An 11,534-nucleotide genomic window follows, 5' to 3' on the forward strand; every position below is an offset into this window, starting at 1 on the left:
TGATAGATCCTATTGCAGATGCATATGGAATCTTATTCATGCGATCCCTTTCTTCCTTAGTTGAAGGGGATTGTGTTTTTGATAGACACAGGTCATGTTGCATATGTATGAATCCTTTATTGGAATCATGCATGTTAAAGCGTCTCAGCACTTTGTCTATGTACGTACTCTGACTTAGGCCAAACAGTTTTTGTGATCTATCTCTATAGATTCTGATTCCTAATATATAGGCTGCTTCACCTAGGTCCTTCATAGAAAAGCATTTCCCCAACCAAGACTTTACTTGTTGCAGGGTAGGGACATCGTTTCCAATGAGTAATATGTCATCTACATATAATACCAGGAACACGATCATGCTCCCACTAACCTTCTTGTAGACACAAGGCTCATCTTCGTTCTTGATGAATCCATATTGTTTTACTGTTTCATCAAAACAAAGATTCCAGCTTCTGGAAGCTTGCTTCAATCCATAGATTGACCTTTGTAACTTACATATCTTTTGGGCTTCTTCTGGTATGTCAAATCCTTCAGGTTGTGTCATGTACACATCCTCAAGAAGATTCCCATTAAGGAAAGCAGTTTTGACATCCATCTTCCATATTTCATAATCATGATATGCAGTGATAGCAAGTAAAATCCGAACAGATTTAAGCATTGCAACTGGTGAAAAGGTTTCATCATAGTCAACCCCATGAATTTGTTTATATCCTTTTACAACCAGTCTTGCCTTATAGGTATGTACCTTACCATCCATGTCAGTCTTCTTTTTGAAGACCCACTTGCATCCTATAGGGTTAACTCCTACAGGAGGCTCTACCAAGGTCCAAACTTGGTTTGTGTACATGGAATCCATTTCAGATTTCATGGCTTCTAGCCACTTCTCAGACTCGGGACCACTTATGGCCTCTTGGTAGGTCACAGGCTCATCTTGATCCATGAGTAATACATCACCTTGATCTGTTTTGAAATATCCATATCTCTCAGGTAGGTGACGTATCCTGCTTGACCTACGCTGGTCTTGTTCTACTTGAGCAGGTTGCTCTTCCACAACCACTTGTGTTTCCTGCTCTAATTCCTCCATAGGTGTATCGATGCTTTGTGATTCTTGAATTTCTTCAAGCTCTACTTTCCTCCCACTGATTCCTTTGGAAATAAAATCCTTTTCTAGGAAAACTCCAGTTCGAGCGGCAAACACTTTGCCCTCATAAGGATTGTAGAAGTAATACCCTCTTGTTTCTTTAGGATACCCCACAAATAAGCATTTGTCAGATTTTGGCTCAAGCTTAGTTGAAATTTGTCGTTTCACATAAACTTCGCAACCCCAAATCTTTATGTAAGACATATGTGGTTTCTTACCACTCCATATCTCATATGGTGTCTTCTTAACCTTTTTGGATGGAACATGGTTAAGTGTGTAAGTTGCTGTCAATAGTGCATGTCCCCAAAAGGAGTTTGGAAGATCGACGTGACTCATCATGGATCGGACCATGTCTAACATGGTTCGATTTCTTCTCTCAGATACACCATTCCATTGGGGTGTTCCAGGAGGAGTGAGTTGGGATAGGATCTCACACTCTTTCAGATGGTCATCAAACTCTAGGCTTAAATACTCACCACCTCGATTTGATCGAAGAGTTTTAATATTCTTACCTAGTTGGTTTTGTACTTCATTCTTGAATTCCTTGAACTTTTCAAAGGACTCTGATTTGTGTTTCATTAAATACACATAACCATATCTACTGAAATCATCAGTAAATGTGATGAAGTATTGAAAACCTCCTCTGGCTGGTATATTCAGTGGTCCACATACATCAGTATGTATGAGGGCCAAAGATCATTAGCTCTTTCACCTTTTCTTGTGAATGGAGACTTTGTCATCTTTCTAATTAAACAAGATCTGCATGTCTCATATGATTCATAATCAAAGGAGTCCAAGAGTCCATCTTTATGGAGTTTGGAAATGCGTTTCTCATTTATGTGACCTAATCGACAATGCCAAAGGTAAGTTGGATTTAACTCATTAGGTTTCATCCTTTTAGTATTAATGTTATAAATAGGCCTTTCAAGATCAAGGACATATAGTTCATTGTTCATTTGTGCAGTAGCATAGAATATATCATTCAAAAAAATTGAGCAACAATTATTCTTTATTATAAATGAAAAACCAAACTTGTCCAAACAAGAAACGGAAATAATATTCCTGCTAATTGCAGGTACATAATAACAGTTCTCTAACTGAATTATTAAACCACTAGGTAAAGGCAATACATAAGTTCCTACGGCTAAAGCAACAATCTTTGCTCCATTGCCAACTCGTAGGTCGACTTCACCTTTTGCCAAATCTCTACTCCTTCTTAGTCCCTGCACATTTGTACAAATGTGAGAACCGCATCCAGTATCTAATACCCATGATGCAGAAGTAGATAAATTAATTTCAATAACAAAAATACCTGAAGTTGAAGTCTCTACTCCATTCTTCTTATCTTCCAGGTACTTTGGGCAGTTTCTCTTCCAATGTCCGGTCTTACCGCAATGGAAACAGGTGCCTTCTTTTGCTATGCCTCCACTAGGCTTTAAAGCAGCAACGGTGGGTTTGGGTTTAGCAACTTCCTTGCCTTTCCCTTTATCACCCTGCTTAGTGGGCCTTTTGTTCTGTCTCTTTCCATTTCTGATCATCAGAATGGACTTCCCTTTTGACTTCAGATTCTGCTCAGCAGTTCTTAACATGGCGAGCAGTTCAAGAAGAGATTTATCCATATCATTCATATTAAAATTTAGGACAAATTGACTGAATCTATCTGGCAACAATTGCAAGATCAAATCAGTTGCAAGTTCCTTTCTGAGGGGAAAACCCAATCTCTCAAGGTTTTCCACATACCCAATCATCTTGAGCACATGGGGACCTACAGGGGCTCCCTCAGCTAACTTGCCTTGAAAAAGGGCTTTTGAAACTTCAAACCTCTCATGCCTATCTTGCTCTTGATAGAGCATCTTCAGGTGTTCGATCATATCGAACGCTGCCATATTCTCATGTTGCTTTTGCAATTCTGAGTTCATGGTAGCTAGCATGAGACAAGCAGTTTCATTGGCATCATCGACATGCTTCTTATAAGCATCTCTTTCTGCCTTAGGTGTAGAACTGGGAGGTTCCTCTTCAGGAACAGGTTTCTCCAAGACATACAGCTTTTTATCATGTTTGAGGACAATCCTCAGGTTTCGGTGCCAATCCAGAAAATTTGTCCCAGACAATTTTTCTTTGTCAAGGATTGATCGCAAGATGTTGTTAGAGGTGTTTGTTGTCATGGTAATCTACATAAGAATTAATGAAAATATAAGTATCATTGACATATTTAATTAGGCTTTTAATTAAATATGCTCCCACTATTTTACTCAAAACAAATGACCCTCATCATTTGATTCGGAAAATTCCGTTGGAAGATTTTCTAGTGGGTCGAGATCCATATTTCACTTCGTTCTAAGTCCGCGTAGGCGGATTACACAAAACTAGGTTATTTAGGTAGGAACTCCTTCCAATTGTATCTAATACAACTCTCGAATATTTTAGTTGGGTGAATAACTCCTTATTCCAATCCATCACATGGATAATTTCCAACTATTGCTTCTAAACATATATAATCTTATTATAATTTGTTTAGTCAAGTTTGACCCATTGTTTTAACATTTGGATATTACAATTATCCCATCGCACCTTACTAATATAGAACATGCACCTCACGTAGGCGAAACCTACATTATCCGATACTAGTCTTGATGAGTGTTAAAACTTGGAAAACATAAACTTAATATTTAATTTTGAGGGAATTGCAATTATTCTGATCTCACCGGCTTATTTATCATATAAATCGTCTCTCACATGCATCAACATACATACACATGCATCAACATACATATATAATGAAACAGTTATGGCCCCTAGCGCAATTGTTCTCCCAAGCCAATGAAAGAACCTAAGCTAACCTAATAACGATCTAAGCTTCTCCAAGCAAGACCTTTAAGGTTGTCCTCCTTTGGCACTGACTTCTTTGCTTTCTTCATAATATTATATTACATAAAGAAACTCATTTTACATACGAGGGAGTGAGATGAGAAAAGAAGTTACATTGAGAGATTAAAAGAGAGGCACGACACGCAGGTCGTATTTTAAAAACCCAAAACAAAATAAAGGAAAACTAAGGCCATAACCGATCACCACAAGACAATAATAAACACATTATTATTATTATCAATTTTAATTCTTTTAATCAATTAAAACCAAATTAAATCTCGACGACCGATCACATTACGCAGAGTTAGCCGAACGGGTGAATTTTGCCTTGCGTTAACCGGTTAACACTGTTTGAAAGTCTGTTCATAATTTGTATTCTGTTTTGCGTTAACCGGTTAACCAAATACGTTAACCGGTTAACACTGTTGAAAAACTGTTAGAAAGTTGTATTCTGTTTCGCGTTAACCGGTTAACCATATGCGTTAACCGGTTAACACTGTTTGAAAATCTTTTAGAAAACAGTATTCCGTCTTGCATTAACCGGTTAACCATATGCGTTAACCGGTTAACACTGTACGAAAATTTGTTAGAAAGCACAACTCTTGTGCAGTCACAACCCCAATCGCATAACTCTCTGACAACACAACCCTTGTGCCGTCACTAACCCTGATGCACCAATTTTAGACCGTCAATCACATCTCGATTGTTGATTCAGTATGATTGATCAACACGTCATTGCTTCACCGTACTAATGTCAGATCAAAAACCAAACGACCATTGATCGCTCAAAGGAAAATAACCATTGAATGTTTGAATGAACGAAATAAGAACACTATATCATATATAATGTATTTTGCATCAGGATTACTTATATCATATATATAACTTGATCGATCTCAATTTAATCTTTGATTCATTCTGTCCTTAATCGTATTAATACAGAAAATAAACAGTTAACAGATTCATGGTTTCGTAAGTGGCTCTGATACCACTGAAGGAGAATTGCGATCCAAAATGCAGCGGAATTTAAAATTTTCTCATTTAATGATCCTTACGAATGGGCATGATCAGTGATAGAATCGTTACCTTTTGTGGCGATCACGAACGTTGAACGATGGCAACGCCTCTACTCAGTCCACACGAACAGATTCCTTCAATCTCAGTGCTAGCTGCTATGAATGAAGGCTTTGAGTGAGAGAGAGAAACGAAATTCAAGAGTGACAATGCTTCTACCCAAGGGTTCTATTTATAGAACCACTTGTGTGGGCTTCAAGCTAAAAAGCCCACTTAAGTGTATTTTGGCCCATATCTTATAATATGCCCAAAATCACTCAAGCGTGTGGTACCTTACCATATTTCATATTCCATTTAAGTGCACCGTACCTTACGGTGTTCCTTAGTTACTCTATCTCTCATCAATCCGTCCTTTGTGTGTGACCCTGTAGGTTTTCGCGACGTTGGTAATTATATTAAATCACGCATTTAACATAATAAACAGTGAGCGGTATCTAGCAACACATCACTGCTACCCAAGACACGAAAATGTCATGTGATCTGACAATTCCTTTTGTGATAATAATTATGTGTATAATTACCCTTTTTCCCTTATGTTTATATTGAACACAAGGCATAGACCGTGTCATCCTTGTCCAGTTCAATATTGGGCCCATAGACATTTATCCTGTTACGCAGGATGGGCAAATTCCATCTAGGTCACTCATGTCCCTTAACATGCTTTGTGGAGTACCTATCAACTGTCTTTATGGTTATCCAGTTACGGACAACGTTGGATCAGCAATAAAGCACTCGACTCTACATCTAGGGTCCATAGTGGTTTCAGGTCGAAGAGTGGTATACACCATTATCACCATGAGAATAACTTATGACACTTTGCATAACATTCTATATAGTATTCTCATAGCGGGTCAATCCAGTATAAATATTACTCTTAATATTCATACCTATGTTTAAGACTTGATAACTCTTTATCCATGATCCATGAGATGTGATCATCAGTCTACAAACATAATAGTCTTCATGCTTTAATGTTATCCCACTTCACAATAAAGATTGACTACGGATACTTTAAGAATAATGTCCTTATGTTTAATGTGATCTCATGATTAAGTCATACTTGATACATTAAACGGACTAGCAATTCTAGGGACTTTATTAAACAAACATAATAAAGAAAAAACCTTTTATTATTAATAAATAATTCGATACAAGTATCAAAAGTATTGGCCTCTAGGGCTTACACCAACATGAACATGTCAGACGGTGTAGATAATGTTGACTACAGTTGCTTTGATAACTAGAAATCCTTTAGGGGAGTAACTCTTATTACATCAGGGCATATATCATCTTTAGAAGAGATATTGCTTGAACAACTGATCTTATTGCCAAACCAATTCCATATTTTGATAGCATATGGGAAGAGGAAGAAAACATTAGTCGAGGTTTCGAAGTTATACTTACAAATGGAGAAGATGGAAGCCAAGTTGAAACCCCTTTATTGAAGCATATCGTCAGAAGTAATTTTGTTGTACATTAAACGCCATATCATGAAGGACTTTTAGTTGCATGTCCCTAATACATTCACAGAGAGCACCCCAATCAGATTATTGTGTTACTTGTTTTTTCGCTTTCATCTTTTACTTACTTTCTATTATTGAGTCTCTTTCATGATTGCACGTCTAGAAATCAAGTTTTAAAATTATTCGTTTTAGCATGCATAAACCATTGGTTATGTTTGATCTTGATCATGATATTTTCAACCAATTGTATGAGTAAGTGGAATAAAAACTTTTTATGTTTTTTTATTTGATTTGGATTCAAAGAAAAATCTCAAAAGTGCTTTTAAAATTATGAAAATTTGAGATTTTATGTGTTTGATTCGAATCATCAAAATCAAATACACTTTCTGATTCAAATCAAATCGGGCAGAGGCAAACCGTGGATTTTTTAACCATTTGATCCTAATCATTTTTTGCACATGATTCAAATCAATTTTTCACTGGTCACCTCTTCTTGATTTGATTCGAATCAGACAGTTTTTCAGCATTTTCCAGTTGGGCCTATAGCATCTGATTCGGATCAGCATTTGCACATGATTGAATCACGAGGTCCTTGATTTGAATCACACTTTCCTCTGATTTAAATCAACTGAAAATGGGTCAAAACTATGGTTTTTTGTTATTCCACTATACTTGTTCATTTGATTTAAATCAGAAATTGTTCTTGATTCAAATCTAACTGACTTTTTCAAACATTTTCAGCACTTAATCTCAAGCATATATAAAACATTTTTGTCATCATTTTTAATCATATCATAATCAGAATTCTGATTTAGTGAAAAATCAGTTTCCTCTGTTTTGAAAGTTCAAAGTCTTGCAACGAAATTCTTGCATCTTCAACTTCAATTTGATTCAGATCTTGACAACGAGAGATTTGTAATTGATTGAAACAGGTGTGTTCTTGAAACCAATAGTTCCTGAAGGGGATTGTCAAGTTGTTTGCAAGATTGAGGGGATTGTCAATGGTGATGACAAATTCCATTTAAAAGAAGTAGGTTCTTCTCTCCAAAATTGACTTAATTGTGACTGTGTGGAAGGATACTGATAAAGTGGAGTTCTTCTCAAATATTCAGACAATTCGTCGCTCAAGGAATCGGTAGGATAAAGGGGTTGATTGCTATATATGAAGGCTTGGAGCAGATTGGTTATATTGGAATATTCAAGAAGCATTAATCGATTAAGTATTACGTAAAAGAGTTTGGCATTGTGTTATATACAAGTCAAGATCCAGATAGGAGATTTTAATTCTCTCAGTTGTATTTTGATTGGTTATTATATGAAATTTCGCAAACATTTCTCAAATATAAAGGAACTATGCAAGTTCTAATGGGAAACCATTGAATAGTGCTCGTAGGCAAAATGAGGGCGAACATCGAAGCACTACAAATTTTGGTGTCCTCTCTCTCTCTCTCTCTCTCTCTCTCTCTCTCTCTCTCTCTCTCTCTCTCTCTCTCTCTCTCTCTCTCTCTCTCATATTTAATTTTATAATATTTGCATGCTTAGGTATTTCAATTATAGCGTAGTTTATCGTTGATTCAATTTATAGCGATTTATTACGTAAGCATTAGATTTTGTTGGAATTGGATACCTTTTAGAGTTGAATTGGTGATTAAAATTCTAATAAACAATTGACGTTAGAACTCTTCACATTGATTCATTGTGTAAACACACCTTGTGGATTACACAATCTAATTAATTGAATACCTAGTGTTTCATCATATTCGTATTTGGTGTTTGTACAGCGATCTAGTGTTAACGTGATCGAAATTTTGAATAGTATATTTTTTACATTTTTGCATCAAACCTTCCACTCGTAATTACTTTTGAAAACACAGTGAATTTTTTTGTAAACGACGGTTGAATTTTATTTGGGTCTATTCACCCCCCTCTAAACCATTTTTCTACTCTCATATTCACACCCAACAATTGACATCAATAGTTGGTCTTTTGATTGTGTATAATTGACATCCAAATTTTATGAATATGGCGGAAGATGACGATCCTAAGGGATCGTATAATATAACACCTATTTTCAAAGGCGAAAATTATACTTATTGGAAAGCGAACATGTATGTACACTTGTTATCGGTTGACAAAGATTTGTGGTGTATTGTCATCGAGAGACCATATATTCCCAAGGGAAATGACGACGTTATTAAACATCCAAAAGATTGGGATGATGTTGAAACCAAAAAGGCTTCATATAATTTGAAAGCGAGGAACATATTATGGCAAGTCCTATCAGAGGCAAGTAACTTCAAGAATCGGTCGCATCAGAGGCAGATCTCTTGAAGACCTTGTTAAGTAAGGGCAAATGGCTTCCAAATTCCTTTCGAGGTCATATTATGGCAAATGGATTCCAAATTCCTTTCGAGGTAAACTTCTTCAAAAATCCAACAGACTGGGACAAAATGAGCTACATATGGGCAAGTCCTCTCCAGACCTTCAAGTTGCTCAAGTAAACCTTATCATACATTAACAACTGTTGAGTTTAAAACGAGTGTTGGGAGATCATGCTAGTACCTATCCTATAACCTTTGCCTTTTGACAAGAAGCTTTGTTGCAAAAGAACCCTTACATCCATTACCCACCACATATGCGCTTTTGGAAACCCTCAAGTTAGTGCATAAATCATCTTCATGCATCATCCATGTTTGCACTGCATCTAGCATCAAACCATACATCTCATCATGCACATCATTGCATCACACATGTGCCAAAGGTCTAAAAGCGTCATAACATAAACAAAAACAGACATCTACAATCAAAAGGCCCAACCTTCAGTGGCACAACCCGAAATCAACATATCACATGCATCGATTAGTCATCACACTTCATGCATTTCTAAAACCAATATCGCCTAAACGATCATCATACTTCATAAAAACAAATCTCATGCATAGCACGAATCGTGAGTGGCGCTCACCCTTATTCCCAAAGACTGGCACTCATCTGGGAAAGTTGAAACTCTTTCCGAATCTGATGCTTGTTCGGAATTTGTCAAATCTAAAGTCCAGTTCTCGTATGGCAGTTCAATTTAAAGACCAGTTCCCGCCTGGTGATTTAATCCAGTACCCTTTTGGAATTTGAACTTTTTCATTTGTAGGACCAGTTATCATATGGAATTTAATTCAAAGTCATGTTCCCTTCAGGCGTCTTATCAGTTTCAAAGTCTAATTCATGTCTAGCAATTTTCATTTTTAAGTTCAATTCCCGTCTGGAAATTCTCATCTTTAAGTCCAGTTCCTATATGACAATTCTCATTTTTAAGTTCCAGTTCCTGTCTAGTAATTCTCATTTTTAAGTTCCAGTTCTCGTCTATCAATTCTCAATTTTCAAGTCCAATTCTCGTCTGACAGTCAAATTTCAAAGTATAATACTCGTTATGTGATCTCCATTTTAAAAACTAGTTCTCGTCTGGAAACTTAATATTTTTCACCAATTCACATCTGGTAGCCTATTTATAAAATTCAGTTCCCAACTGACAGTTCAACGTCAAAGTCCATATTTTATTGGCACACACATCCATTAACCCATCACATGCATTGACCATGCATTATATTTCTTGCATCATCATAAAGCATACATGCATAGCATAAGTAAGGATTATGTGACTGCTCATGGAAGTCCAAATTAATCCCCAGCAAAGCCAATGACCGTCTAAAAATCAGCATAAGTGGTTGATGACAACCTGTTTTCTCAACGAGTCTCGACATTAGATTCGTCAGCAAACCTCGGCAGTAGGTACTTATCTCCATGCCTCCCTGATTTCACATGCCCCCCCCCCCTCTCTTGCATTTTGTTTCTATTTCATTATTTATGTCATTATTTTCCTTTTTGTTCTATTGATTGACTAATTAATGAAAAATAAAATAGAATCAAAACCTTTTTCCACTTCGAAATCTAACTTGTTTTTATTAAATTCAAATCATCTTTCAAAATAAAATCAAACCTATTTTTTAAATAAAAATTATTTAAAAAAATAGTTGATCAACATCAAGTTAATTTTCAAAACAAAAGCATTTCATCACTCCTTCATCAAATTCAAAATCACTTAACCATCAAATCAAAAACTTTTCAAAACAAAAACCAATCAAATCACTTGAGCAAGTTCAAGTCAATTTTCACACTTAATCAAACGCTTCGAAATATTTTTTTTCAATAAAACCGATTGAAAAGGGAATGGGGTGCACATCCTTCCGCTCCTCGAATAAATGAGTGGTTGACGTATGCTTCATTGCTCGAATATTTGTCTTCCGAATAAAACACTTTAATCATCTTGGATGAAAAAGGAATAGGGGATGCACATCCTTTTGCTCCTCGAATAAACGAGTGGTTGACATATGTTTCATTGCTCGAATATTCTTCTTCTGTCAATAATTTTCAAAATTCTAAACTTGACCGAAAATGGAATGTGGGATGCACATCCTTCTGCTCCTCAAATAAACTAGTGGTTGGCGTATGCTTCATTGCTCGAGTATTCGACGTCCACCTAAAAACAATATCAACTCATCAAACCACTTTTCGCCCAAGTGCGACTTCAAACTTTTTCATAAACGACCGGTGTTTTATCTATTCTACCATGATATAAACAAACGCTTAAGCCTCCCACACACGAGCATACAAGTATTGTTTAACCTCTACAATGCGATCAAACAAGATTAATTCTACTGTGATACAAACAAACTCTTAAGCCTCCCACGCGCAAGCATACAAGCAACATTTAACCGCTAGAATACGACCTAAACATCATTCACTAAAATCAACCAATAAACAACATTTGTTGTCTATAACTACGTAGCTTTGAATTCCTCATCACCAAACAAGATTAATTCTACCGCGATACAAACAAACGTTTAAGTCTGCCACGCGCAAGCATAAAAGCAACGTTTAACCGCTAGAAAACGACATAAACATTGTTCACTAAAACCAACCAATAAACATGCGTTTGT

The sequence above is a fragment of the Lathyrus oleraceus genome, chromosome 1 (genome assembly GCF_024323335.1).
Source record: "Lathyrus oleraceus cultivar Zhongwan6 chromosome 1, CAAS_Psat_ZW6_1.0, whole genome shotgun sequence".
In the NCBI taxonomy this organism is placed as follows: Eukaryota; Viridiplantae; Streptophyta; class Magnoliopsida; order Fabales; family Fabaceae; genus Lathyrus; species Lathyrus oleraceus.